Genomic DNA, 27,752 nt, shown 5'->3' with positions numbered 1-27,752 from the left:
GAGTCCAGAAGAGCTCCCTGCACAGACCCAACCCACTGGCTGTCTCCTAGGAAACCGATCCCCTGATGGCCCTTTAATTATAACGGAGCCAGAACCAAGAAGACACAAGGAAAGAAATAGTCAACTAAGCAAGACATTCTGTGGTCATTGGGGCAGAGCAAGAAGATCCCTGAGCAGAAGTTCAAAGTGGAGAAGGGTAAGAAACAAAGTAGAGGAGGACAGAGTTATATTGTGTATAGGTTAGATTGCTAAGAACAGGCAACTGCTGAGTATGAATTACCAGACAGGAAGAATTATACAAGAGTTATTAAGTGGAAAGAAAGCGAAAGTAGTTTCAGATATATGGGCTCTGATATTTATTCATTCAGTCTTTCATTTAAGACAGGGTCTCGCTCTGTCCTACAGGCTGGAGTGCAGTGGTGCCATCATAGCTCAATGTAACCTCAAATTCCTGGGCTCTTTGAGCAATCCTCCCACCTCCACCTCCTGAGTAGGGCTCTGACTTTTAACTAAGGATGATGTTGATGGCTGGGTTTCTGCACAGCTCCTAATGAAGATCCAGGGAGTCTGAGGCTGGGCAGCGGGTACCACTTATCCTGGGTCTATCCCACATCACCAATATTTTGTTATTCAAATGTATTGACATCTAGTAGTGCTTCCTACATGCTCCAGCCTCCTCCCCCTCTTCCCACTTCTTCTCACTTATCTATAATTTTACATCTTGGGAGATTGTCCACTAAGAAAAATGGGCTAAGAGAGTCTGTGAAACTCAAAATAGCTAATTTTACTACTGCACATGTAAGCTTTGGTTTAAAGATTTTTTTTTCTTTCTGGGGAGGAGATTAAAATGACAATAATAGCAAAAAAACGACAACTCATAATTTTCTGTGGATTTCAATTAACACTATGAAAGCACCATCTCCTACTACCATTAATTATCAAGAATTAACTATAGTATGATGGGAAAATTGAAACACAATTACAGATATAAATATAGATACGTGTATACATTTCAAATTTAATATTGAGAAGAGGTCATTGGATATAGAAAGGTTTATTGTTACCAGATATTTCTGAGTTATTTTACCATGGGAAAAATGTAAAATTTTATACATTGAGATCCATAAATGCTCAGGAAGCCTAAATAAAAATTACTTTATTTATGGAAAGCTAAAATGTAAGTTATTTTAAATAATACACAAATGGATGGATTACGGTAGAAACCAGAAGTAGGAGACTTAGATAGCTATTTACATTATCTATTTAAACCAAAAGAAAGATTTCACTCACTCATCACTAATTAGGTAGTATAGACAGTCAAAGTAGGGAATTGAGGCCAAAATACCGACACTGTGACCCAGCCTTTCTAAATTATTGGTATTCATCAAGCCAAAGTTACTAATCTCCCTCTTGTGTTATGCTGGTCACAGGAAAAAATGGATTCAATTTCAAAACCAGGTCACCACGTCAACAGTTTTGAAATCAATTTTTATAATTTAATGGCTGATTTCCTCACAGTTCACCAAAACACCAGCTCTTGACCTATTTATTTCTTTCATTTAGTTATAATAAAAGGCTATAGAGAGTCCTGAACCTAGTCTACTCTTTTAAGTGAGTAAAATGGGGTTTATTTTAAAAACGCTTTGATTATTCCACACAACTATCCACAGTTCAGAGACGTGGCCCTAGTTGAACACCATTCATTTATTCTTTTATAGACATTTTTTTGCATAGACATTTAGAGTTAAAGGGATCTTAGAAATAAACTAGTCTGTATCAGCAGGGCTTCAGGGTTGCAAGTGACAGAAAACAAACTTGTTCCAGCTTAGGTAGAAAGGGTGGATAAATTGCAAAAACATCTGAGTGTCCAACTTAACCACAGTCAAGGTGAGGGTACGTGTGGGTGTCAGAAACACCTGATCCCAATGCCACCAGAATGATTTGTCTCTGGTCTCTGTGTTTCTCTGCACGTTAGCTTCTTAGACTTCACATGGTGAAAACAGGGCTGCTAAATGATCCTAGGCCACACTGTGCCCACTGTATACAGACTCACCACCACAGAGGTGCTGACTCTCTTTCCTCAGTACCAGTTTAAAAAAAAAAAAGTCCTAAGGAAGGACTCTGATTGGCCCAGCTTGGGTCAGGTGCTGGCTCATGGACTGATCAACTGTGGCCAGGGAGGTGCAGTCACGTAAGAAAATGGTGGTCCTACTAGTTGAGGGCTAGACAGAAACAGTTCCCAGAAGAAGGGAGAAGACTCCCTTCCCCCTCCACAAAAAGTTCACCCTAACTCATTTTACAAGTGTGGACATTTAAGCTCAAAGAAGTTAAGTGACTTACTCAAGGGTACAACTTGTACTTAACTCCTCTAGCACCTCCTCTAATGTTTGGCTCAGTCCCAGCACTGCTGGTCATCCTGCGGAATCCTCATTTCAAGCCCTTCAGCCAGAGGACAGGCAGGGGGTAGGCTGGAATAGGGCGGGGAAGAATCAGGGTCATTTGCTGGAGTTCTGACTCCACCAGTCTTTCTGATGTCTGGCTTTGCTTTCTTTTCTTATTGGGGGAATGTATACCCCAAGTGGGAATCCCCCTGTTGCCTCCTTCCCTGGCAGTCCCAGGGGGCTCACCCCATGTCAAGTTGGATGATTATCATAATAACACCTCACACTGAGAGTGCCCAACACTGTCAGTGTGCCCAGTGCTTTGTGTGCATTCCCTCATTCAACCCTCTCAACAGCCCTATGAGGGAGATAGTAGTAGCATTATTACCCCCATTTTGCAGATTAAAAAAACTGAGGCACAGAGAGGTTATAGAGTTGGGAAGGGATAGAGGCAGGGTTCAAACACAGGCAGCCTGGCTTCCAAGTCCTTGCTCTTAAATACTGCAATTCTATTTACTTCTCCTTCCTACACAAACACCTCCAGCCTGTGGCTGCCCGCACTAAGCCCTGGAAGGGTCTGGGACTCCTCAGATGCCTGCTGACCTAAGTGTTGGCTCATCTCTGTGCTGTTGCAACCTGGCTCTGATCAAAGTCCCTCCCACTACAACCCTGCTGCTCCCCACCCTGGTCTCTTGCCACTGCAGCGTCTTGCTCCTGGCCTGCCTCATCACTGCTGACAGACGCTGCTGCTGCCTCTCCTGGTAATGGAGCTGCCCTCCTGCTCCATGTGGATGGAGGCTTTGCTCCCCAAACTCGATGGCAGAGTTTAGGATAGTTTAAGGTCCTCTCAAGGAAGCCTTGCTCTTCTGGTTTGCAGATTCTCCTTTAAAAGACATGAATCAAGTTCCAAAGGAACAAAGGTGATTGCCATGGTGCCCTCTTTGAAGACTTGTGTAGACCCCTACCCCATAAACACAGACCTGGGCCCCTAAGTGATAAACAAGTGAGGGATATATCAACTGTCCCTCACTTCAGGATAAGCTCCCAGGTCCTCATGGTTGGGGACAGCCTTTATCTCCTCCCCTTGATCAGAGGGATTCGTGGTATAGGCTCTGGAGGTAGGCAAGGCTTTGAATCCTAGTCTGCTGCCCACCGGCCTTGTGACCGTGGGCAAATAAGCTCTTAGTCACTACTCTGTGATTTTTATCATGTGTAAAATAAGGGTAATAATAGCTTTCTCAAAGTCTTAGTGTGAAGATTAAATGAGATACTACTATGTTAAAGCTCATAGCAGAGTGCCTAACATAAAATAAATTTCCATAAATGATAAGGATTATCATGTTAGAGTCTTAACCCTGGTAGCTGGGGACCTGACCTTTGGACCCCCAAATCTTCACAATTTTTTGAAGGGTGTGAGGGTGGTTTATGGGAATAGGAGTGCTCCTGACCTATAGATTGCTTCAATCTAGGCCCTGGCTGGCAGACAGCAGGTTTGGTAACTCAGGCAGGCGGAAGTGGCAGCAGGATGGAGGAGAGGCCCTCTAGCCACAGCTGGTGCCCAAACTGCACACCTGCCAGTTACCCTCTACTCCCCTCTCCTCAGTCAGATGATTCTTCCTCTCCTCTGCATGTTGTTGTTGCTGTTTTTTTTTGTCATGGCTGCTCCATGTTCATTTCTGTCCAGTATCACCTGCAGAGAAACATGTTCTGTACTGTGTCCAGGCTCCGCCCAACCTGGGGGGCAGCCCTGGCAAAGCAGACTGGCTTCTAGAAGTTTGTAATAATTATACAACCCCGTACTCCTCTCACCCTAGCCACACCTCCATTCTCACCTCCAAATATTTGAGCCACAAAAGCTATGCTTTTTGTTAAAATTTTAACCATTCTTTTCCCTACTTTTTCTCCGGCCCGAAGTCTACAAGCAATTTCTGATTTGTGTGGTTGATAAAGGGCTGTGCTTTGTACCCTAGACCACACTCAGAGAAACGAGCAAAGTGGTTAGATATTTCACAGGAGGGGACAAATGCAAAAAGATGACCAACAAGATGGCATTTCATGGGTGAATGAAAGATGCCAGTGTCCTGACTTTAAGTATTGTATGATCAAAATTTTGCTTTGAAAGAAGTGGAGGTTGTTAAATCCCTATTTAGAGAACTAATTTGAAAATACTTTCTCCCACCCCCCGCCTTCTTTTCCTGCATGCCTTTTTATTGTAAGCAAGCACCCAAAACATCACAGAGGTTTGTGATTTCTTCACAAGAAATAGCTTGACCTATATATAAGTATAAAATCCCAGCAGGTCCTGACTCCCTGAGAGTAGAACCACAGCACATTTCCCTGAGATAAAATGCCATAAAATCCTGTTGGTTTTTGTTTTGGTTTGTTTTGCTGTTTTCGTTTTCTTTGTGTTTTTTCCAGGAACGCTTGAGTCCTCAAGGGGACAGAACTTACCAGTAGGAAGAAAAAATCATGCAGGTGCCGTTACCTGTGACAAAAAAACAAAGGAAAGAAGGAATTGGAGGGAACAAATGGTAAGAGAGATTGAAATAAAACCAGCACAGAGAAAAGGGCAGGGGAACCCAAAGGAGGCGCCAATCAAAAGAGAGAAAAGAATGCAGGACCAAAGGGACCAAAATTGTACATACGTGGGGGAGAGATACCTAGACAGGGCCAAGCTGGAAGAACAGGCAGAGTGAGACAGGAATTGGGGTGAGGGAATCCCAGAACAATCTGTTTACAAAAAAGACGGGCCTATGAAAATTCCTGAAGTGACTTTAGAGATTCAGATCCAAAATAGAAAAGGACCCAAATACACAAGTCTGTGTGTATTTTAACCAACTGCTCATGTTCTATCCAGACTAGAGGAAACTCTCCCTGGCCTTGAAGAGACACTTTTGAGATTTTAGATTTCGACGGACCTAAATAATCTTCCACGTGGCCCCAGACCGAGGCCTCGGGCGCGACGGGGACACCCGCGGGAACGCGCGGTGCGCGGGGGCCGCCCGCTCGCCACCCCTCGCATTGTCTGCCTGCCCGGGTGTCTCCGCTTCCCAGGCTCGCTCGGGGTTTATTGTTCTCCCTTCGCCGCAAGGAGGAGGGGGACCGGGTGGGGGAGGCAGCCGGAGGATGCAGGCGGCGGCGATCAGCTGCCACCCGGGCAGGGGCGCCTCGGTCCTTCTCGCCCCGCCCCTAGCTGAAGAGCCCGGGAGTGGGTCCAGAGCGACCCGAGTCGGCTCGGGGTGTGCAGGGGGCCGTTCCCCTGCCCGCCCGCCTCCTGCTCCTGGGGGGGAGCCGGGTGCGGGCCGGCCGGAGCGGGAAGCCGGGCGGGCGTCCCGGGGCCGCGCAGTGGCTCCCGCGGGCCGCCGGGCGCTCGCGGCGGGGGAGGGACGCGATGACGCACCCTCTCGGTATTAGAACACTTCACCTTCTATTTATAGACACCCCTCCGACCGCAGACCCAGCTCGCCTTCGCCCTCTTTGCCTCCATCGAGAATGAAAAACCCTACCTAGAATGGAAGATGCTGATACACAATGATAAGGAAGAATTCTATCTTGTGCATCCCTTTACAATTCCAAGTATTAATTGAAGGTCTAATGATCTCTTCTGGCCCAGGGAATTCCTTAGTTTTCTAAAGCTTTAAAACTCACACGTTTATATTTCACATCCTCCTAAATATGTCAAATAAATTTGTCTCTTGTGAGTTCCTGAAATATTAGCCAAGAATTTGCTCAAGCTGGGTAAGACGCAAACCCATTGAATTCGGGGAAAGGGTGTTTCTAGCTGGCTTTCTGTATTTGCTAAACCTCAGCAATTCTAAACATAGAATTTATTCGGGAGAGGGAGCATGCAAAGGAAAAATATTGCACGTTTCAAACAAAAGCAAAGTTTGTCTTGGGGTTGTTTTTTTAAATTGTGGCTTTTGGATACTGACTTTATGCTTTTAGATGTACACTATCCATGTAATTATAGGTGATTAAAAATAATTCTTACCTAGTCGCATTAACATTTGCAGTAATTAAAACAGGGAATTTTTTAAAACTGTAATTTCTTTCTCATAATTTGATTGTTTGTGCTGCAGTCAACACCAAAGAAGAAGCCTGATGATTATCTTTCATCTTGGTTTCTGTTCAGTTTCACTTTCTAAACTCCAGACACTCCAGAGGCTACTGCCCTTTAGATTTATTAAGAAAAAGGCTTGGATATGCATACAAAGATAAAGGTTTATCTTTAAAAGCCTAGCTAACTACAACTTGGTGACAATGCAGATAATTCTGTGACCACAAAATGCAAGTAGAGTAACATACAATGTGCCCTTCTTGCTAACACCTAGTCTATGAAGAGGGGTGTCTGTAATAACAGTATTATGACATGGTTTTGCTGTGAAGAGTACTGTGCCCCAACACTGTATAAGTACTTAAAGAACAACCAATAGCAGTTGTTACAATGCACTATAAAATACCTATTTGATGGTAGGACCCAGGTAAAAGACAATTTGGCAATAGCCATCACGTTTTAAAATGCACGTGCCATAGGACCCAGCAATTACATTTCTAAAAATTTCTGCTACAGTTAAAGTACACACATGTGAAGTCATTGGTTGTTGCAATGCTTGCATTAACAAAAGGTTAGAAACAATATAGATGTCCTACAATTACTGTATATCCATATGGTGAACTATTATGTAGCCTTGAAGAAGATTAAAGCAACCCGTTTCTGTACTGATAGGGAAGTATCTCCAAAATACACTAAGTGGAAAGAGAAAGTGCAGAAACAATGTAAACTGCTATCATTGACATTAGAAAAATAAATATACACGTATGTATATTAACTTATGTGTGTATATATTCAAATATAAGTATATATATATATATATATATATATGAAACTGGTAACAATGTTCGCCTCCTAAGAGGTAACTGGGATGGTAGGATGGGAGAGAAACTTATTTTCTGTTATCTGTCCTTTCATATCTTTGAATTTTGTTCCATGAGTGTGTACCATCTATTTAAAACATTTTAAGCTAAAAATACCTTTAAATTTCTTTCTAAATTTACCCACATATGGTAGATCTCTCTTTAACTTATAGATGAGTTAATCTTTAGAGGGAAATCTTCAATTTCTTCTTTTGCTTGACTGTGAGGGCTGGAGGGCATATAGTAGACACTCACTATTTGTAGAAGTTCTGTGTTTGGGATTATCATTATTTTAGAGAAGTTTACTGAGAAACAAACAAACAAACAAAAGCTAATCTCTCATCCTCAGCACTCTTTTAACCTAGCTGGACCTAATCCGTGAATCATCATAGAAATGTGTTGCCCAAAGGCTGCTAGAACTGTGCTCTCAGCATTTTTAAAGAAGGCCCTCTGTTGTTCATATTTTTTTCTCTATTCTTGTGGCATGTTATGAATGGGAGTAATAGCAGAGTTAAAGGTCTATTGAGTAGCCATTATAGAATAATTGTTTGAAGAAATTTATAACTCATCCATTTTATATTGAACCAGACTGTAACTTAAAACAAAGTCCTGTTTATCAGAATTCATATTTCCTGTAGTGACTTTCTACTCTAGAGATGAAGTGGTTAGATTTCAAAATATTCCAGTGAGGTAATGTGTGTAGAGTGCTTCTGCCTCTGTTACAAAAGTGAGGAGACACAAGCATTGAGATGGAAAAGGGGTGTTCACTGTAGCGGTCCTGCCAGAAATAAACCAAATGATTTATTTTCAATTCCATCATGTTTCTTAGGTAAGTTTGTGTCGTTACTCTTCAGTACAACAGGAATGAGTGCAGAATTGATGTTGCCAGAGTGGTTTCCTTCAGAGAACCCAGCACTAATGCCCTGTGATGGAGATGATGATGAAGACACAGAGGAAGAAGAGGTGGATGGATATCTTTGAACAAATGGGAATATTTCAGGTATAAATGTATATGAGTTAATGTGCATAGAACACTTTGCCAGAGTCTGGCAGATAAAAAAGAGCTCAAAATAGAATTATTATTGGAATAGGGAGAGGTTTACAATAGTCTCTTGGGTCACAAGTTGTATTTAGGGTCACAGGATGGGGCTGCCCAAGGCTCAAGTTCCACTTTCTTAGGAACCACAGTCCCTGTGCCAAGTTTTCCACCTACAAGTACCGTGAGAGTTAACCACTTTCATGATTTTTATTCTCGCTATGCTATGCTATCATTTATAGAGAGCTTTTTATTTTTTGAGAGACTTTAAAACATTAATTTAGGCTAACTTTGCTCTCTACTGAGTTTAGCTTTGCTCTAAGCAATAATCATGGCTTTTAGGTGTCAGTGATACATATATTTAATATAATACTCATACGTTAGAATAAAATATATTATGTGTGTGATATTAGAATAAGAAATGTTTGTAAACCTGCTGAAAGTATCTCATGGAGCATGTTTGACCAGCTAGGACACAGGAAAGGAGAGATCACAGTGTAACTGCTTGACCTTGAAGATACTGCCGTAGGCTGAAGAGGACCCTGTAAGATACTTGGCAGCCACTTCTCTCCTTCAACATCCTAGATCTGGTTGGAGATGGCTGCCGGGAAGCTGGGAAAGCATGCTGTATACCTGCTGTTCACGCAACAAAGGAGACACTTTCAGAGCAGAAAGCTTTTCCAGCTCCTGGCCATGCGTGATTAGATCTGCTGTATATTCATGTACATCTGTGTATCTGTATTCTAATGTATGCCTGCATTGGTGCTGGTCTCAGCTCAGACATAACCTTTCAGCTAAATATACTCCAGTCAGCTACTGAAGAACAGCAAGAATAAATTCTGTGGGTAGTGAAGAAGTCGGGTGTTTTCTAGGGAAGAGCCTGTTTGTCCGGCAAAACCTCAGGATACTGAAGAGTGAGGCTGGGAGAAACCTTATCTTTTGGAGCTGGCCTGAAATATATAGGCCTCTGTTATATCATGTATGCAAAACGAGTATATAAAATGAAAGTGTACAGTTTAAAAAATAATCATAAATGGACACTCGTGTCTACCACCCCGCTTAAGGAATAGAGCATTTCTAGCCCCTTAGAAGCCGCTGTGTGACCATTTCTGAATGCATTTGCCTCCCAGGCCCCCCCTTGGAAACTACTTTCCTGAATTTGGTCTTCCTTTATAGTTTTAATGCCTGTGTATGTATAACTGAACAGTATGGTGTTTAATTTTGTCTGCTTCTGAACTATATATGGAAGGAATCTTTGGTGACTTGCTTTTTTTGCTCAACATTATCTTCTCTCATCCTGTCCCTTCCTTCCTCTTTCCATTGCAAACCTCCACAGCTCCCCTCTTGGATTCTTGTGTTTATCTCCTGACCAGACTCTCTGTTGACAGATTCTTCCCTCTAGAATTCATTGTGCAAACCACCACCAAATAGTCACCCTAAAAAGCAAAGTTGAATTAAAAATCATCTTCTAGAAGCATATGCAGTAGTATGAGAAATGTTTACCTTATACTGTTGCATTTACAAATTTTGTACATATATATTTCAAATCATTTATGAACCAAAATTTTAACAGTGATTCTCTCTGGATAGTAGGATTATAGATAGTTTCATTCTTTCTTTGTGATTTTTCTGTATTTTTCAAGTTTTCAACAGATTACAGGAAGCCTTGGAAATGAGATACAGGTCTTCCTTGCTTTTATTTTCCCACCTCCCGGGAGTTTCTGGGGTATGACCTGATAGGGAGATGGGAGTGTTAGACACAAGATCAGAACTCAGAGCGCTGTTTCTCAAAGACATATTAGTATCTAGAACCTCCAGCTTTCTCTTCCACCCCCAGACCAGAGCATCATTATCTTGTCCATAGCAAGGTGGCCGATTCCTTCATCCAATCTTGCAGACACAGCCAGCATCACAGAGGGGCCACTTGTGCAGTGTGCAGGGCATCACACTCCAAAGGGCCTAGATTTGGCTTAACACTACTGTGCTGTCTTGAAAGGCTTAATTTTACTTTTTTTTTTTTTTTTTTAAAGACAAGAGTCTCACTCTGTTGCCCGGGCTAGAGTGCCGTGGCATCAGCCTAGCTCACAGCAACCTCAAACTCCTGGGCTCAAGCAATCCTCCTGCCTCAGCCTCCCAAGTAGCTGGGACTACAGGCATGCGCCACCATGCCCGCTAATGTTTTTTTCTGTATATATTTTTAGTTGTCCAGCTAATTTCTTTCTATTTTTAGTAGAGATGGTGGGGTCTCGCTCTTACTCAGGCTGGTCTTGAACTACTGAGCTCAAGCAATGCTCCCGCCTCGGCCTTCCAGAGTGCTAGGATTACAGGCGTCAGCCACCACGCCCAGCCTTAATTTTACTTTTGAATCTGTGGCTCGTAGGTGAAGTCCACTGGGGCAATGGAGCATGAGCAGAGGTGATTTGCATCAGATGTATGTCTGCTGTTCCTTGCTGCCCTGTGAGCACAGAATTCCAGTTGTCCCATGGTGCTTGAGAGTTCAGTGAGATGTTAGTGTGTTTCATCTTTGATTGAGTTGGTGGGAGTGCTGACAGCCAGAGAGGCCATGCTTTCCATTCCAACTAGAGCTTGTTTTGAATGTAGAAAAAAGGCAATGGCCTTCTAAGAAACATGAATGACCAAGGAATGCTATCATACCCTTTCTTACTTGTGACATTTCTCTGTATTAGCTAATCACATATGCTGAGCATGAAGACAGAAAGAATGTGAAATATAGGGCAACACAGTTGAACATAGAGTGTTGTTAAAATGTGTACATATGAAGAAGTGAAATAAAAACAGCAGAGTTAGTTGTGCAGTGTTTACATTGTTCTGGTAAGAACAAAATACATAAGCACAGACAAACTAGGAAATATGAATTGGATAATTTCAGTGATTCCACATGTAAGAGAAATGGTCTTATATTTGCTTTGCATTAAAACTAGTACTGCACAATATAAAAATAAGCAATAAAATTCAGGCTAATGATTTAAAATTTGAATTTTTGTTTCCTTAGGGTAACATTAAATAAATTTTAAAAACCACACCATGACAAGTTGAGAGATAGACTATGGAAGAAAGGGAAAACCTTTATATTCTAGTATTTTAACAGCACTTTTTGTTTTCTGGACTCTACAAATTATGTAGCTGGCCCTGCTTCCATATCTATCATTTATGTTGCATTGTAGCTTATGAAAACTTATGCCTTTTCTCTAAGACTATTGTCTCTGCTGTGTGTTCTTAAAGTTCACTTTAAAACTGGAAGTCAAGAATTGACTCTCTTCTTTCTTTCTAAATCACTGCTGTGCTATATCTGTACCCCGAGGAAATGGACTAGGGTATAGGAAATGCAGGAAAACCACATTGGTTAATACCTCAGAATACTAACCCCCACCCCGCACCCCCCCCATATTAAAAACAAAAACAGAACAAAATCTAGCAACTCTAAATTCCTTGAAGGCAAGGGCTTTTTTTCTTCCTCCTGGGCTTACCATAATGCTTTTCTTATTTCTTGTAATAGGGACTTAATAGTTGTTTGTCCTTTTCCTCAATAGGTGTTTGTTCAATTAAACTTAAAACACTCTTTATGGTGTTTGACCAGTTCTCAGACACCATTAGAGGGTCCCTATTTTCTTATCCCATAAGTTGAAACTCTTAACCAGTCATGTAAGACTCTGTAATCTGGGTTCAGTCTACTTTTCCAGATATATCTCCCAAGACTCCCTAGAACTCAGTAATTATTCAGCAAATATGGAATGACTGATCACACAGCTCCTAGGAGTTACAGAAACTACAGATGGATAAATCATTAGACCTTTTTAGGGTTAGGTGTGTGAAATAAATGCAAGCTAACATTAAGGCCCCAGTATTGGGAGCTAGCGATGAGTGTTACAGACTCTACTTGGGAACCGTAAGAAATGCGATCCTGAGAACAGTCATGTCTGTAGGATCATATTGCGGCTTCTGCAGAATTCAGGGACCCAAAGCTAGTTGGACAGTTGCCTGCAGCTGTTGCTTAGTCCACCAGGAAGGGGTGTGGGCAGCTGGGCCTCTCATCAGCTGCCTTTCTGCAGAGCTCCCTACCTGGGCTTGGGCAAGCTCCTGATATGGGAGTTTCAGGGCCATGAAATCGTAGCCATTACTAAGGGTCAGAATTTAGTACGCTAGTAATGAGCCATTAAGGAAAGCTTCAGGCAGAGACAGGCTTTTAAAGCAGTATTATCCGAGCAGGGGTTATTCTACGTGTACCTTTGTGGGAAACGATTGCATTTTCAATATGCCTTGGGGGTGGGGGGGATTCATAACCTAGCAGGTCTGGAAAAAACTTTGAAAACCATCTCAAATCTTTTCAGAAAACTGTCCATCTATCCCAAAACCTTTTGGTAACTCCTTCACTGGTTTATCAATCCTGATTTTAGGTAGGTACTTCTAATATTTAACCTAAATCTCTACAGCTAATTCTATTATTTATTTCGTGCTTCTTAACTTTAAAAGGCCTTTGTGTCTATTGTTTGCTTAGTCACACAAAGCTGATATTACAATTACTGTTATTATTTCATCTTTATGGTTATTATTAGTACTGACAGCACCCTGAGAGAAACATAAGCAAACATATGTTTAGGTGGAGAACTGAGCTCTGATCTTTTTCTTCGCCCCCCTCCCCCCCAAAAATTCCTTTCTAGGGGGGCCTGGTGAGTCACACCTACAAATGGTAAAAACTCAGTAAACAGGTTTTTATGATGTTGTTTACTTCCCAACCTGATTCTGGTATAGCACAACATGAAACATAGAAGGTCCTTAAACATTCCTTTCAGCTAATTCCTGGTCTTTTGAACAAAACCTAACTCTTTCAGCCAACTGTTGACTAAAGAATCCCTAAATCCACCTATGACTTATAAGCTACCTGCTTTGAGGTGTCCTGCCCTTTTTTTGCCAAACCAATATATGCCCTCCATGTACTGATTTATTATTCTACCTATGATTCCTGTCTTCCTGAAATGTATAAAAATCAAACTGTAACCCAACTACAGTGAGTCCACTTACTCAAGGCTTCTTGGGCGTGGCTTCAGGCCATGGTCCTCAAATATGGCTCAGAATAAACCTTAAATTATTTTACAGAGTTTGTCTTCTTTTCTGTTGACAAGATTGGCACACAGATGTGGGGCTCAGAAGAAAACTCAGGACCCCCGAAGGAGTAGCCCAAACTTGACATCAGGTACCGGCATGGTTCCTTTTGGGCCCCCCAACTCCGAGCTTTTCCTTTGGCGGTACTGGTAAGAACTCCTGAGCTCCGGCCCTCTCATTTTTGGTTGAGGGTCTTGGTTTACTCTGAGCTGGTTCTTTTCCTAGGAATTGTTGTTTGGGATCCTAATTTAGAGTTGGAGGTGCATTCTAAAGGGTCTTCTCCATTTTCTTTTCATCCTATAATTAATCTCAATTGGCTTTTCTGTGCATTTGCAAAAGGGGAAACTGAACTGTCTTGTTTGTAGATAAATGAGAGACTGAGTTCCTGAGCTCCGAAGACAAGGGGCATTTTACTCCTCCCAGCCGAAAGGCAGCCCTGGGTGACTAAGGTCCTGAGTGGGAGTTGCCTGGGGCTCCAGCTGGTTTTAGCCAATTCTTGTGCACAAGTTTTTACTAAAAGAGCAAATTACATCAAGGAAAATTCGGAGTTCAAATAGTTGACCTACCATGATAGAGTTAAAATGTCTTGTCTTTTCTGGCTACTCTAAAACCTGCTAACTTTTTCTACTGTTTTTTGAGATAAACTCATTGTTTATGGTATCTCTAATTGAAAGGCTACCTGGAGATCTCACAAGCAGTTCTAGCTAAAATGTAAACATTGAAAAAAATATGCACACACACACACACACACACAAACTCACCTTAAACTGAAGGAGAAAAAAGGGTAAAAGACGTTTTTTAAAATCAAACTGCTATGGAAACTGCTTTACCAAAAACTTTGATCCATAGGCCTAATTAGGTTACCTAGCAAGACAACTAAAGTTTGCCATGTGAACAAGTTCCAGTTTTGTCAGAAGAAATTTGGATGCAGTTATCTTTTACAGACTGGTGAGTTATGCTACCATCTCATGGCTAGAGTTCTGGGTAAAATGTATGAGAGCTTTGTGTGCATGGTGTATGTGTGTGTGTGTGTGTATGTACCTTTAGGTAGGTTTTGTGTGTGTCCATGTATTACATGTTTGTGCTTACATGGTTCTAGACTGGCTTATAAATAAGGGAGGCTCATAAATTAATTAAACAAACCCAAATGCTTTTTAGTTCATGTGAATTTAGTAATCTTTGGTAGATAAACTGGGTTATTTAAAAAAGGGCATTATTGATAAAGTAAGAGTAAAAATATTTTCAAAATTGTCAGCATACATTTTTGCCTGGGTTTTACTGGACATTTTTATGTTCTTAAGGTTTCAGGGTTTGACACAAAGGTTACAAAACTATAAACTCAGCCAAAGACAAAATGATCTGTGTTTGTATAATTTTTGATAAGTTTGTATATTGTTGGTCTAATAATAATAGCTAAATTTCCTGAGTTATCAACAAAAATACCTATGTATTTAACTTTAAGGTAAAAATGTAGATGTGCCTAAACAACAACAACAACAAAATAATAAGTGTCAGCAAATTAGAATAAATAAAACAAGTAGATAGAGCACAAAAACAGAACCTTAACCTTATGGTCAAAGGTTTATGAAAATATTTTGGTTTTGATCTTTTAAACCTAGCTGCAGATACAGTTTTTTCCACTGATTTCAATGTCTGTGGAAAGGTACACAAAACATATTTCTAACTCACTCTATTATCTAATATTAACAGTACTGTTAGGGATTCAAAGCTGCCCTAGAAGTTGTAGTACAAGAGCTTAAATTGGAAGCTTTAGTTTTCCCTTGGTCTTATCCACTTTCTGCTCTACTCTTTATAAGCTAGCCAGTTATATGTACATTATGTTGCTATAACAACTTTTTGCTTAGGAAAAAATTCCTAAACTGTTAATTTTTGTATAGTAATTTATTTTAAGACAAAAAGTGAATGTCTGTTAAAATCCAAAGAGAATATCAAAATAGTCTTACTCTTTAGAAATATTGCATGTACTCAAGTTTACACCCAAGTTGAAAAAAAAATGTTTTGAGACATTTAGATTGTTTTTGAAACAATCTAAATTTTTAATCTTGATTCTCCTGTAAAAAAATGTTACCACTTTGTGTCATTGTTTGAGATGCTAAAGATTGGCGCTAAAGGTTTTTTTTTTTAGTCTGAAGTTAAGATATATCATGTTATGGGGCTCAGAAAACTATCCTAAAATGAAGGCCTCAAAAGTAAAAATTCTCTAAACTTGCCTTGTCCGCCTGCCTCTTGTACCAATTCTTTTCTGAAGCTAGCCAGAGATATTCCCTTCCCCAAGGCAGGTCATAAAGGCCAGAACCCCCTTTTCTGAAAGCTACCCATAAAACTTAAAATTATTCTATGTAAAAACTGGCCATAAAGTAATTGTCTGACCTACTTTGTTTTACTGTAAAACCCATTCCAGAAAGGGCCCTACCCTGCACCCAGAAGGAGACAATGCCCACTCAGAGAAGACAAACAGAATCCAGACAGAAAGGCCTTGCTGGGTCCCCCACTCAGCCTGTTAGCATTAGTTCACACCCTTTTTGTTCAATCATATTTCTGTACAACTGTCCATAACTTTAAACATAAAAATGGACAATTTCCCTGCATTTTTTGAGTGTTCATTCTGAAGGCATCCATGTATAAGTTTGTAATTTTTTCTGCTATTAATTAATCTTCATGTCAGTAGATTTTCAGCAAATCTTTTTGGGAACAGTGGCCTTTGCTCTCTACAGTTTGACTAATCTTTGGGGGCCAGGGACACTTTCATCCCTACAATGTTAATAGATTTTGATTTGGGATGTGGTGTTTTGGAAGTATCTAATTAATTAACACCTTTAAACAGGATATATTCTAAAATATATAATATATCTATAAAATTTAGAAATGATGTTACATTGTTTAAAATAACAAGTCATATTAAAATATTTATATTTGTTTTTCTTGGTAAGATTTATGAGTTTAAAAAAAATAATTAAAACTATATTTTGATCCCTGTTCTGTGCTATATATCTAATTTACAGGGTGTAAAGTGGTTAACAGAAAAATAACTTAAAATGATAATTGGAATCTAAGTGAACTGGTAAGGTAAATTAGATAAATTAGGTAAATATAAATGGGAAAATACAAATGAAATTTTCATATAATTTATGATCTTAAAGTCATGTTCTGTTAAGAGGATGATCATGAAATGTCTGAGTCATTTATAAAATGATAAAACATTTTAAACATAAGTGTAAGTTTATATACTTTGATATCTTATTTTAGGAGTGCTAATAAAGATTGGGGGCTGATAACAGTTCAAAGTTACTTTAACTTTATAGATTTTTCCTAAGTATTGACATTATGATTAATATATATAATTAAAACTGCTAGAAAAAAACCAATTCCATATGAAAATTAAGATTTTTTTAAAATAAAAAGGTTATAAGACATAGAAATATTAACAGTTTTATTAAAAATATAATTTTATCTACTTTATTGGTTTTAAAACTGTTTTAAATTAAACAAGTAAATGATGATTAAAACTAAGTGAATAAAAGTTCAAACAAAAATGAAGGTTATGAAAGGTTTGTAAAAATCTTAACTTGGGGTCAAATTGATTAAAGTTAGATGGATTTGTTTACGAGACTTAATTAAAATTTGCTTTACCATTAATACACTAATGCAACAGAAAAATTGCCATTCTCTTTTGAACTCGATTTTCATATGATATTAATAAGAATAATAAACAATTTCTCCACCTTTTAAATAAACTGCCAAAAAGGGAAAAAAAAAAACAGGGGGAGAGATAAAGAAACAGATTTAGCTTGTCTCCTAATTTGCATATTAGGTCTTATGGTTTGGGAAACTGAGTCTCCTCTCCAATAGGGTAAGATTTTTGCTTTTAAAAATCTTTTTATTATCAGTTTGGCTAAATGAATTTTATGGTGATCCTGTTTGGCAACAAGTGTTTTATGACAGACAATTCATGACTTCCTGTTTATTAAGTTTGCTTTCACTAAAATTTAAAAATAAGAATTCTAGTCAATGTATATATGTAATTTTGTCTACTTCAGAGGTTATGTAAAGAAAGGTTAAATCAAAATATGGACTTACAAATAGAAAGTAACTTGTAAGAGAAAGGGATATAAGAAAGGCAGTAAGTGTGGAAATATATTTATGGTAAGAAAGGATCTTGTATGGAGTTTTGTCCTAAAATGACTGCTTATTTAGGAAATGGGAAAGTTAGGACAGAAAGTTTTTAGGCATGTTTTGAAGATGGTCTGTGCAGGTTGGGATAAGGTTTATAAAGGGAATTCATGAAGGAATTTTATATGTGAGTCAGTTGGCTATAATTAAAAAGAAAAATTTTGGTCAAAGCAAAGTTTTCTTAAAATATTAATTTGCTCTTAATGAAATTACATGATATACTTATTTTGATTGTATAACCTGTTTCCTTTTCTAATTAAAAAAAAATCACACTACAGAAGGTTTTTCTTTACTTTTTTGGTTACTAGCCTAAAGGAAGCAAAGATTTTATGCTTTATTAAGATAATCCCTGTGTTGTCTTTATTAAGTCTGGACAAACTAGAAAAACTAAACTTTAAGGGTTAAGGTTTTACACCCATATAACTTCCTACATCACCTTCAGAATCTTTTGATGACTATCTCTCTTGGTTAAATAAATGACCATTATTTTACAGCGGCTTGTGATTCTGTTTGAACAAATGTTTCAAGCCTTTTATATTTGACAAATTTTCCAAAACCCAAATTCTAAATCCAGCCTTGTGACCTCAAACTAACTCTTTAATCTATTAGGGCTGCTGGAAGTCTAAGAGAGACACATTTAGGCTTATTTGGTATGTACAGGAAGCATTGTCAAAATATGAAATGGTGTTTAGTATGTTATTAGTAATAATTGTGGTTATTATGTTAAATTGCCATATGCCACAAAAAACAATAACCAACTTTGTTTGTCAATTGTCTCTTTAACCATGGCTAGTCTAAGACTTTTGTCATCCACAGACAATTATTATTTTACTTTGATTCATCTCAGAAAGCAGGTCTTTAAACTGGCTGAGTCCAAAGTGTGCTTCTTCAAGGAAAGTCACAGAAAGGACTGACAAGTTCTCTTGAATACAGGTTCCTGATAACTTTGGAGATTGTATACCATTGGACTAAAACAAAACAAACTTCCAGGACTTTAATTAGAATGGTGATATGTCCATGAGTATCGCTAATTTAACCTCAAGACAGAGCAGAAATTAATTACGTACGACTGAACTAAATTTTTATGACCTTCTATTTAAAACATTACTAATTCTTTTGCTTTGTTTTCCAAAGTCATGACAAGTTTTGAGTAAATAACAAGTTTACCTGGTATCTCCGGGATTTAAAACTATTGAATCCTACCTGGCCCAACCTGTTATTCACGGCCAACGCCCTGTTACTTTGAGCATCCTCCCTCTAGGCTATGCCAGGCACTATTGTGGGGGGGGGGGGGGGCGTGTGAGATTGTAAGGGCTGATTTGGAGGGATGGGATCAGTTTAGGCTCTCCTGATCAAGGAGGGGCACACAGAAGCCTAAAAAAAATACTAATTTAAAAACTTTGTCTTTTCAGGCCACATGGTACAGATATCCATCCCAATCATAAAGAACATTTCCTGTTTCCCATAGACTTAGAACTTCCTGAGTATAATTGTTCTCAGTTATGGGGTTTTATGCAGAGGAGATATAATAAGTAATTTATCAGCCACCTTAGTACAAGTTACTAAAGAGACTAAAATATTGTGACACAAACAAAAGTCTCTGAATTCCTTAGCTTAAATGGTTAACAATGCTTATGTTTCCTATAAGTCTGCAACTAACCCCCCCCCAATACAATACTTCAACACTTGTAGATGAACTAATTTTGTAGGCTTGCCTTTGACATTTTGGTTTTTACTCTTATGTTGCCTAGAAGGTTTTAAGGGTTAATGAGTGCCTGTCTACCTCTAATCCCTTGGGCCTAAAACACTTATTGCTGTATTATCATTATATATTTCTTGTAAATGCTATACCAGATACAGGAAAAGGAGATAAACCCAATCAAAGACCTGGATCATGAGAGCTTACAGAATAGATCTGGTCCAAGACATTTTAAGACTGAACCCTAGGCCTGACTTTCTCTGCCTCCTTAGCAATTGGCTATCAAATCAGATCGAGTCATGTCCTTCCCCTAAGATACGACATTGCCAATATTAAAATGATCCTCACCAACACTGGAAGACCAAATAGACAACTCTAGGAATGAGCCCTCCTATCTCTGTGGGACCTCCTGCTGGTTGTTGGCCTGCACATGCATTCCATAGAATGATCTTTGGCCAACAGGGGGAACTGAGGACTGAACTCTGATCTTTTTCTTTGCCAGCCCCCCACCAAAAAATTCCTTTCTAAGGGGGCCTGGTGAGTCACACCTACAAATGATAAAAACTCAGTAAACAGGTTTTTATGATGTTGTTTACTTCCCAACCTGATTCTGGTATAGCATCACATGAAAGATGCAAGACCCTTAAACATTCCTTTCAGCTGATTCCTGGTCATTTGGACAAAACCTAACTCTTTCAGCCAACTGTCAACTAAAGAATCCCTAAATCCACCTATGACTTGTAAGCCACCCACCTCAAGATGTCCTGCCCTTTTGGGGCCAAACCAATATATGCCCTCCATGTACTGATTTTATTATTCTACCTGTAATTCCTGTCTCCCTGAAAATGTATAAAAATCAAACTGTAACCCAGCCACAGTGAGTCCACTTGCCCAAGGCTTCCTGGGTGTGGCTCCAGGCCATGGTCCTCAAACTTGGCTCAGAATAAATCTCCTTAAATTATTTTACAGAGTTTGTCTTCTTTTCCATTGACAAGGTCGGTCTTGAAATCTTTTTTTTTTTTTTAATAGAGGCAGGGTCTCACTATGTTACCCAGGCTGGTCTAGAACTCCTAGACTCAAGGGATCCTCCTACCTTGGCCTCCCAAAGTGCTGGGATTACAGGTGTGAGCCACTGCGCCCTTGAAACTTTAAAATCCAGGAATGTTTGGGCGTTTTTAACTTGGAAATAGGGAAGTGGGCAGATGTGAGTAGCAGGAGGCAGGATTGTTTTCTATATCTTGGACTGTAGCTCACTTCTCAAGAGCCATCACTCCTCTCCCACCCAGCCTGGAAAGGACACTCATAATCTGATAAATGTCAATTAAACATGCAAAGGGGGAGCAAGGAGGTGATGGGAGATGCCATGGTGGTAGACATGTGGGGGCCTGCAGAATAAAAGCTGTAGGGGATGGGGGCTGCATGACAACCTGGTACAACCTCATGTGAGAACTGTAAGAAAATATTTGAGTCAGAAGTGGGTTGTAACAGCAACTACCTTATCCTTCCCTCAAAGTGTCCCAGGTAAGAGCAGAAATGAAAAACACAGAGATGTACCCTATAATGAAAGATATCCAAAACTGTTATGTGATCTTGTTCTGTTTCTTACCTTTTTTCCACTCATAAAACATTTAAAAAATTTTTCCCTGTTGCAAAATGTACTTAGTGCATTACTTCAACAGCTGCATGTTATTCCATAGCATCTATTACATTTTTTCTTACTGTTATTTGCATTTATTTGCATCTACTGCATTTTACTTGCCCATTGCAATGGTGATGTATATACTAAGGTTGCCTCCAATATGTGGGTACCTCCAATATGCTGCTGTGATGAACAACATCAATTGTGCCCACTTATGAACTGTGCAGGATTATATATATTAGGATTATATATTCCCAGGAGTGTTAACTACTGGGTCATCAGGAAAAATACATTCTATATTTCATTAAATATTGCCAATTAATGCTCCAAAATAGTTATACCAGGACTTAAGTCCCAATAGCAAAGCATGAGGGTTCATGTATTCTCCCATCCTAGGCAACCCTTGGTATTATCCGACATTCACATTTTTGCCTGTTTAATAGATGTAAAGAGGTGTCTTCTTTTAATGTACATTTTTCTGATTATAAGTGAGGTTGGATATCTCTTCATCTACTTGTTAGTCTCTCAAGGTTCCCCTCTGTAAATTTGCCTGTTCATATCCTTTGGCTATTTTTCTATTGCATTTCCTGTTTTTTTCCTCAACAATTTGCAGAAATTCCTAGTACTGTATATTCTAGATAATAATCTTTTGTTGGTTTTAGGCTTTGGAAATACCTTCCAATCTATCAACTTTCTCTTAACTTGTCTATGATGTTCTTCATTGAACAGAAAACTTTAATTTTGATGTCATCAAGTTCATCATGATTTTGGTTTTATGGTTTATGCTTTTAGAGTGTTGTTTAAGAAGTCCTTTTCTATCCTAACATTACAAAGCTATTCTATTCTTAATTTCTATTAGCTTTATAGTTTTACCTCTTACTTTTAGGTGTTTTAAATTCATCTAGAGCTTACCTTTGCATCTGATATGAATATGGACTCAATTTCATACTTTTTTGTAGTAAAACAATTTTTCCAACATTATCTATGAAACCAAATCTCTGTGTTAGATTGGATATTGTTCCCAATCCTTCATGTGCTCCTGGCTATAGAATTACACACCCATACCCTTTGCCATGTGATTTTGCAGCACCTTCCACCTTTGATACTCTACTTGGCCATATGACTTGTTTGGCCAATGGAATGTTAGTGGATAGGATGGGAGAAGAGGCATTAAATGTGTTTGAGTGATTTGACTTCACCTCTTAGGCTTCTGTTGTTTGCCAGAATGAGATACGCAGTGAAGACTTGAACCTGATCTACACCCTAGAGCCAAGTCCAGCTGAATTCATCTGAGCCCAACCAAGTCTTGAGGAGCCCAGGTGAGATCAGCTGAATCTCAGTTCTCATACTGATCCCTGAGGGAGGAAAACAAATGGCTGCTATAAACCACTGATATTTTGGGATTGTCATTTATATAGTAGTATTATTGCAGCAGCAAGCAATAGCTGACTATCTCAACATGCTTTCCTTATGGATTTTGGTATTAATATCACATACCACGTTCTCATAGGAAAATGGTTTACTTCTGAGTTCTCTATTCTGTTCCGCTGTTCTATATGTCTTGTACTGTACCTTATAATGTGTCTTAATATCTGGGAGGGAAAATCTCTCTCATCTGATTTTCTTTCTCAAAAATTATCAGGTTATAATTGAATTTAGTCTTCCATATGCATTTTAGAATAAATTCCTCAAATCCTGCTACAAGTTTGATTTGTATTGTTTATGAATAAATTTAGAGATAATTGATAATAATGTTACATCATCCTATTCATAAACATTATATATCCCTCTATTTGGGTCTCCTTTGAAGTCCTTTAATGGAGTTAAAATTTTGTTCTGTAAAGATTTTGTGTACTTTTTTTAGGTTAATTCCTGGCGACTTTATAGTTTTATTGCTATTGTAGACAGTATCTTATTTTCCAATTTGTTAGTGCTAGTGTGACGGAATACTTTTGGTTTTCATGAATTGATTTTGTATTGGGGAATCTTGCTGTATAAGTTGGGATTAGGTTTGGCTAGAAGTAACACAAACGCATAAACATAAACTAAAGTAACAGTGTCATGATGAGATGGAGGTTCATTCAAGAAATTCAAAAAGATTGGCAGTAGACACTTCAGAGCTGGTATTGGTATAGCAGGTGCTCTGCCATGTGTGGCTTTCCTACCCACAGTTAGCTCATGGTCTAAAATGACTGCTGAAGCTCCAGCCATTATGTCTGTGTTCCAGCTGACAGGAAAGAAGGTGAGGACACACCTTCTTTCTTTAAGGATACATGCACCACCTCTGGTTATAACCCATTGCCTGGAACATGGCAATGCTTAGCTGCAAGGGAAGCTGGCAAATGTTGTCTTTATTCTGGTCGGACATATGCCCTGCTAAAAAATCTAGTACTATGGAAGAAGGGGAGAATGGTGTCTCTTGTCACCTTGCTGAACCCTCCCATAATTTCTAATAGCTTGTTGTTTCTATTGGGTGTTTTATGTGGTTGATCACATTACTGCAAACAACCTCACTTTTGTTTTCTTGCTTCTGATTCTTATATTTAATTGCCTCTTTCTTTTAAAAATATTATTCTGTCAGCCAGGACATTCAGTATCATGCTATATAGTAGTGGCAACCTTGTTTTGATCTCAAGCTTACTTCAAATGTGTTTAAAGTTAATCCACTAAGCAATTTACTTCCTATACAGTTGTGGTCCTTTATAAAGTTAAGTAAATTTCCTTCTGTTCCTAATTTTATGAAAATTTTTTATCACTGATAAGTGATACACTCTCACAGTCTTTTTGAGATAAATTCCATTGATAGGTTTTTCTGATATTAAATCATACTTGAATTTCTGGAGTAAACTCTACTTGATTTATGTTTTCATGATAGATAACTAAATATTAAATAGATGGCTAGACAAATAAATGTACTATAAGTGAAAGACAGGGAAATGAATTTTAAGTTTTCTCCTAGCTCACTGGAGTAAGCATGTTGGATTTGGTTGATGAATATTTTATCTATAATTTTTGCATATATGTTTATAAGTGAAATGGGCCTATTCTGGACTGTCCTTTTTCAGATTTAGGATATAATTCTGCTGTGTGTGTATATGTGTGTGTGTGTTTTTCCTCTGCTTCCCCTTGCACACAATGACTTTTTTCTTCATTTGTTTTGTAATTTGGATTGTGAACTCATGTTTGCCTAGGCTTTATATGTGGGAATTCTATAGGTCTGGGTTCAATCATTTACCCTTGACAAGAGGATTTGCTTTTTTTTTTTTTTTTTTTTTGAGACAGGGTCTTACTCTATTGCCTGGGCTAGAGTGCAGTGGTGTTATTGTAGCTGACTGCAACCTCAAACTCCTGGGCTCCAGCCATCCTCCTCCCTCAGCCTCCAGAGTTGCTGTGACTACAGAAGCACACCACCACACCTGGCTAATTTTTCAATTTTTTGTAGATATGGGGTCTGGCTTTTGCTCAGGCTGGTCTTGAACTCCTGAGCTCAAGCAATCCTCCTACCTCGGCTTCCCAGAGTGGTAGGATTACAGGCGTGAGCCACTGCTCCTGGCTGAGGATTTGCTTTTCTTCCTGGGCCATGTGGGTAGTATATAGTCAAACCTGTTTTATAAGGAGCTTAAAATCTAATTGAAAATATCACCTACAACCATAAAAATATCTAAATGACAACAAAAAGGAAAGCTTTTATTATCACATATTACTTGTTTTTTTATTTTAGATTTTAACATTTATGAATTATACATATAATTCATAATCATAACAGATAAGAAATAGAGATAAGTAAAAGGAAAACTAGACAGAAATGAGCCAAATCCTGCTTATTTCTGACAAACACACTTAAAGTTTCCCTAGACATTTGCTTGGGTTCCTATTTAAATGTTGCAAGTGTGCATTTTTGAACCTCTCAAATAGATTGTAAGCCATGTGAGACAACAAAAATCTCATATAGTACTTAAAAAAAATAACCATCATAGTCTTAGTACATCACTAGTCTCTTAGTACATCTTTAGTGTGGAAGAAAAATGACAGTAACACTATAAATATACTATTTGTATGTTGAAATTTGCATTTTGAAATGTGGCTCCCACATAGGAAAAATTCTCTCTCTGTGCTCTTTAGATCATAAACTAGTAAGCATTTCACATGTTATAGATTCACATATAACATCAATTATAGTGATTTTTTTAGGCTTATAAAATTTTGATTTGACTTCCTCACACTTTTCATTGGTGTAGCTATGAGGTATGTCCATGTCATTTATGAAAGACTATTTGCCAATTTCTTCCATTTAGAGACCACCCCTTCCCCACCAAGGCGTGTGTACAAGAAACACAGAAAAGGAAGTGGTCACAAAAATGAGAAATAGAAGATATAGGGGAGAGAGGAAATAGATACGTGTGAGAAAGGAGAAGGAAGAAAGGAAGGAATAAATAGGGGTTCTCAAATCAAATATTTATTTTAGTATTTTAATATTTTAAAAATTTAGTATTTATTCAAGTCACCTGAATATTTGTTTTAAAAAGCAGATATCCAGGTACAGCCTGCAGAGATGATGATTCAATAGGTCTGAGAGCAGACCCAGGAATCTAGGTGGGCCTCGGACAACTCTTTAAGAAATACTGGAATAGGGAGAGCACAGAATTAGAAAGTGACACATGGTGGGGTTTGGAGGCACGCCAATAACAATTGACAAAGAAGCAACTTCTGCCACAGCATGCTAACCCTGGGTATTTGGGGATCCTCTGAAAGATAGTAGTATATGTCTAGACTCAAAATCTTTTTCTGTGTTATTAGTACCCACTATGGAATGTAAAATAATACTCTGACCAATTACATTCACCTGAGTCATAAAATGACCTCACAATGAAAAATTTTTTTTAAAAAAGGCGGGGGGCAGGGGCTTTGTAAAATGTGGCATTAGCACATTCTTAAATGTAGTACAATAACCCACATTAGAAATGGAGCAGGTATTTCCCATATGAGAGATCTAGTTTGTTTAGCTTATCACAGGGTGACCTGGCTAAAGGAACACTGTCAACCTTCTGCAAATCACCATGTCCTGGGGTGAGGACACTGGCCTCTTTGCACGGCATAATTCCAAAGGAGTTTCAACACATGGAGCATCAACACATACCTATACAAGCTATGTGCTGCAAGAAGTTTGTGGCACAGCTTATTTTTGTAAGTGGACTTAGGACTTTAGAAAGAAATCATGGAGTAGGGCTAAAGTCCGAGAGGGAAGGTGTCAGGCTGTGTGTCATAACTAAGCCCAGGGGAAGGATCTGTATCCCAAAAAGACAATAACCAGGAGAACCACAATATGATTAGAGTAAACCTTTGTGTTCACTTAGTATCTCTCTTCTGAATTCCAGACCACTGTAGGTTTCAACTATATGAAAAAAATAAAATGATCTTGCTCACTTCAAGACCCTAAATTAATCCTAGGTCTCTTTAGTTTATGGAAAATGGATGTTTAGTGTTCCGAGCGGATTTTAATAGCGACGCAATGTCTGATTTGCCTTTCCTCGATTTCTTGACAGGAAGCAACTGTCTTAAGTCTCAAATAACGTGCAGAAATGCACCTCGTGGGGAAGAGGGTGGGTTTTTGCCAGTGTATTTGCTTTAGTGAACATCCCTATTAGGGTTTATTCGTGATTACAGTTACAGCACTTCCAAGTACAAGGGTGTGGAAAGGGTTAAGGTCTGTAAAATGATTACTGGACAGTAGCCAAGAAATTGAGAAAAGCCATAACTCCTGGTAGTCAGCAGTGGGAAGATGTAGTAGTGGGCGCTCCCAAGCATTGCCTTCAGGGTTCAAGGTGAGCAAGTGGGAGAAAGAGCGGCGCGGGAGGGAGGGGTGGAGGAAGCAAAGGTCTATACGTGCATTTACAACTTCGCTGATGCCAGGTTAAGAAGTGCCTTCTCCAGAAACTCAATAAAGAAACGGTATGTATTCAGGGGCTGTTTCAACCTGTCCACACCCTACCCTGACTTCCCCAGAATTCAGGCAAGCAAGGGGACAAATGTCATCGCCAAGCCTCCCGTCTCTGGCTTCCAGCCTCTCAGATCCCAGAGCACAGCTCCGCCGGACTTCAAACGGAGCTGTCTCCAAGAGCGGGCACTGCGTGGACATGGGGCCAAGTTCTGATCTGAATCTCTCCCAACCTGGCTGTCCTCCGGAAGTGGGGTTTGGCGGCAGGGGCTCCCCGGTAGCGCCAGGCAGCGGCTGAGCAGCAGCAGCAGCAGCCTCCAGGCTGAGTAAAAAGCCAGCCTCCGCCGCCGCCTCCTCCTGCCGGCGCGGAGTCGGCAGCACAGCCAGTCCCTATCGCTGTCACGCAGCCAGCAGCGCGGCTCGCGCCCCTCCCCCCCCCCCGCGCGGCCCCGGCCCTCACAATGTTATTTGCGTGACTGACCCGAGCCGGGCGGGAGGGAAGGCCCGGCAGGGAGGGGGAGGGCGTGCTACCGCCCGCTCCTGCCCCTCGGGCTGGCTGCGGCAGCCTTCTCCACCTCATTGGTCACACGCCTGCGTCCATCACCCCCACGTTGCGCTCCGATTGGCAGAAGGCGCACTTCTGGAGCGAGGAGGGCAGAGAGACTCCGCTGATCTCCGGCGCCTCGTCTTTCCCTCCACCCCCCAACTTCAACGTCCACCCACCTCTCCCCACCCCCCCACTCCTCTTCCCCCCGCCCCGTTCGCGGCAGTGTCCTTAGAAGACTCATTGGGCCAGGGGGGAAGCCAGCCGCCTATCGAGCCGGGCCGCCATTGGC

The 27,752-nt window shown here is 39.7% G+C and overlaps 1 long non-coding RNA gene across 1 annotated transcript; it reads left to right on the top strand.

Moving 5' to 3' along the window:
- The first annotated feature begins 4,282 nt into the window (after window positions 1-4,282).
- On the top strand, window positions 4,283-9,758 carry LOC123636975. Its single transcript, XR_006734716.1, has 3 exons — window positions 4,283-4,912; window positions 8,125-8,295; window positions 8,800-9,758. It is a non-coding gene; the product is annotated as an uncharacterized LOC123636975 (long non-coding RNA).
- Window positions 9,759-27,752: the final 17,994 nt, after the last annotated feature.

Source organism: Lemur catta, chromosome 4, assembly GCF_020740605.2.
Source record: "Lemur catta isolate mLemCat1 chromosome 4, mLemCat1.pri, whole genome shotgun sequence".
NCBI classification, from domain to species: Eukaryota; Metazoa; Chordata; class Mammalia; order Primates; family Lemuridae; genus Lemur; species Lemur catta.
This window is presented reverse-complemented; position numbering and strand designations above follow the sequence as displayed.